The sequence below is a fragment of the Dasypus novemcinctus genome, chromosome 5 (assembly GCF_030445035.2).
Source record: "Dasypus novemcinctus isolate mDasNov1 chromosome 5, mDasNov1.1.hap2, whole genome shotgun sequence".
NCBI classification, from domain to species: domain Eukaryota; kingdom Metazoa; phylum Chordata; class Mammalia; order Cingulata; family Dasypodidae; genus Dasypus; species Dasypus novemcinctus.
This window is the reverse complement of record NC_080677.1, coordinates 114,387,288-114,391,119: the sequence shown is the minus strand read 5'-3', so window position 1 is coordinate 114,391,119 and position 3,832 is coordinate 114,387,288.

Sequence of the window (3,832 nt, the reverse complement as noted above, 5' to 3'; positions counted from 1 at the left end):
AGAATCTGGATATCCTGTTCTAAGTGAGAAAACTGGGCATGATTGTAGGGGCGAGTGTGAACGACTGGGCAGCTGAACAGCGTGAGAATCAAGGGGACTCGGTATAGAGACAGTGGGTGGAAGGTAGCCAGTCCTAAGAATCCAGGGCAGGTGGGATGATGCAGGGACACAGTCAGAGGTAGCACACAGCTAACGAGATGAACTCATGTAGGGATAGGCAGGCTGGATTTTGGATGGGCTCAACAGACCTGTCATTACCCTAGCTCTACGTTAACGAGCCGTGTGATTTTGGAGAAGCCAAGAAACCTCTCTAGTTCTTAATTTCTTTATCTGTATAGAAGGGGTGAAAGTTGAGCTACATTATAGTTTAAGCATAACCTCTGAAAGGTCAGGATTCTATGACTATATGGAGCAAGCAGCACAAGGTGCTCATGTTACAACACAGGTCGAGTATGGAGCAGACACCGGGGTGAGGACCTGCACCGGAGGGAATCCTGGGAAACACAGGTCAATGCACAAATGTTTACTGAGCACTTTCTATGTGCAAAACCCATTCTGCAGTGAACCGGAGCCAAAAATAATATTTTGTATTTTGGAATAATCATAGCTTTAATATTTCCCTCAATTATTATTACTATTATTATTATTTGCTGTGTTCAATCTTGTTCATCAGATCAACTGGCCAAGCATAATCTTTCAGCATAACTAAGCTTAGAAGACACCTTCATAGATACATTGTTCTAAATAGGTATTTTTTTGGAAGATTCTTTCTGTTACAGGCCATATTTTTATCACTTCTCATCTATAAAGTACGGCACACCTCTATTACCAAATACTTTCTTATTGAAATACCACTTAATGCCTGCTTAGAGCTAACATTTAAAAAAATTTCTAGACTAAAAAAATATGACCTAGCTTTCTCCAAGTGTCAGAGAAACTTTCAATCACATTTTTGCATCACTGCACAAAACTCCTGTGATCCATTCTCATCAGCAACCCCTAAGCAACCTATAGACGGCACTGAATGATTTATTACAACCCCCAGTCACCTTCCTTTGACTCTACATATCCGATCACGTAAACCAAAACAAAACAAAACAAAACAAAACAAAACAAAACACCCAAAGCCCTTCTTAGAAATATACATGTCGTCCCAATGACATATACAAACATTCGTCTTAGAGTCCCCCGTTCCCAGATGTATATGTTCCCCTAATTGGATACACCCGATTGAATCACTTCGCGTGTACATAATACCACATGCATAAGGACACCTTTCTGGAGAGAAGCGGCCACGCATAATTACAGCATTTAGTCGATACTCACACTCCGTGGGAGATGGGCACCCGTGCACACGATGTCCCCACGCCCCGCACACGCAGCAGGCCCTCGCCGCCCTGACAGCGCAGTCCCCGACGCCCCGGCCGGGTCACTCGGCCTCGCACGCCGTCCGGAGGGCCCCGCCCGCCAGAGTGGGACCCGCGGCTCCTGCCGGGGGCAGAAAACCTACCTAGTGCCCCTGGCAGGGACCAATTGCAGCCCTGTCCCCGGGGCCCCCCAGCCAATGGGGATGCGTGGTGGCGGGCCAATCAGAGTGCAGGCAGTGTCCAAAACCGTGTAACAAGTTATCCAAAGGCGACACAAAAAGGCGGGGAGAGAGGAGGAGGGGTGCGGTTGACCTTCTCACCTTGCCGGGTGGCTCCTTTTCAAGCACAAGCCGAGAGGGCCAGTGTGGGATACCCGCTTAAGCCATCACTTCCCCACAGAGGACCACCTGGGTGTGCAACGGCTGGTTACACTCACTCGACGCTGAGCCCGTTTTCTCGTCCCTAAAATGGGGCAAGGACACCTACCTTACAGGATTACTGTGAGGATTAAAGAAACACCCTAAATAAAGGGTTCACAGTACCAGGCTCCCGGTCTCAAGGGAAAGGATGAAAAGTGTCGAAGTTTGGGAACTAGAAACACAAAATTGGGGAGAAAGGAAGTTTTAAATATGGGAAGAAGACTTCCAGGGCCCAGAGTCAGAGGCGCTGAGGAGAAGATATCTTTAAAAGCTCAGAATGAACCGCTAAGAAGAGAAAGCGTGCTCACTCTTGGGAATATACACTAGGCCCAGCCGCTAGGCCTTGCACGGTGGCTGAATGAACACATGAAGTCCCTGTACATGGGTGCAGAGCCTGCGTGGAGAGGAGGAAGCATGGCTTGCCCCTGGCGCCCCCTTGCTGCTATTTGACCTTAGTCAACTTATTTCACTCCTGGGGCAGGGGTTAAAGAGAGGTCATGGGGTTTAGTGGAAGCTGCACAGCTTTGGTGGCACGCGGCTGCTTTGGAGTCTAATCCAAGATGCACCTCACGGTGAGGATTAAACGAAACCCCACCTAGTTTGTGTACTAGGGTGCCTGATGGGTAGTAGGTGCTCCTCAGATTTAGCTTCTGTAAGTGGAGGTCCACACCCTCAAAAGGTTAAACGATGGTAATGCACAAAGAAACCGTCATGTAGATAGAACCCAGTAAAAGTCAGTTCTGCCAAATTTTAGTTTTGCTGCCAAATTCTGTCTAGATTGGGGCCTGTCCCTTCTGGCTCTCAGGCAGAATTTGGGGAGGGGGTGGCTCTGATGGCCCCTGAGGAACTTCTTTTTCTACCCTCTCTCCTACTCCCTGGTTTCTTCCCCTGCACCTGCCCCCGCCTCACCACCCAAAGGACTGCTCAGACTGGAGGGTGTAGGGGAGTCTGTGAAGCGCGGTCTTGGAGAGGACACAGAGAGGTTCGGGCACTGACCTGCCCCCAGCCTTTCATGTGGTCACCCTCCGCCCTCCCCCGTCCAGGCTCCCCACCCTCTACACCAGCCACTCTGGTGGGCTCTCACTCTGGGGTGGGATGTTATTAAGAAACTTACTAGCCCGCAGCAGGCTGATCTCTATTGCAAACAAGGACCTTTGTCTCCACTGCAACCCTTCCCCAGAAGCCAAGGAGAAGTGTCTGACTCGTGAACTCTGGGGGACCTGGGTGGCCTCTCTCCAGCTCTGGACGCCATCAAGGTTCTCTCCAGTAACACACACATACAGTCATCCTCTGACCCTGATTCCTCCCTCGTAGTCCCATCGATCCTGTTGAGAAACACCCTTCTCTCTCTAGCAGTGAGGACATTCTCTCCCCCCAGATCCATTAACCCAGCACCACGAATGGCAAGTCCAGTTCGTGCTCCCCTCGGCCCCGGCTTTCTGGTAAGGGAACAGCCTTTTGCGCTTGTTCCCTGTGGGTGGCTTCTACCAATTCCATATGGTAAAGGTCAGGAACCTCTGACTCTATCATCTTTTCATCCTCCAAACAAAATGAGAGCACTCAGTCACTTCTTGAGTATCTATTACGTTCCGAATCCTCACAATAACCCCATGTAAAGGTCTTTTTTTTTCCTTAAGATTTATTTATTTATTTAATACCCCCCCCCCCCTCCCCTGGTTGTCTGTTCTCTGTGTCTATTTGCTGTGTATTGTTTCTTTGTCCGCTTCTGTTGTCATCAGCGGCACGGAAAGTGTGGGCGGCGCCATTCCTGGGCAGGCTGCACTTTGTTTCTCCTTACGGGTGCACTCCTTGCGCGTGGGGCTCCCCTACGCGGGGGACATTCCTGCATGGCGCGGCACTCCTTGCGCGCATCAGCACTGCGCATGGGCCAGCTCCACACGGGTCAAGGAGGCCCGGGGTTTGAACCTCCCATGTGGTAGACAGACGCCCTAACCACTGGGCCAAGTCCGTTTCCCCCTTGTAAAGGTCTTATGCCCATTTTATAGATGAGGAAACTGAGACTCTGAGAGGGGCAGTGACTTGCCT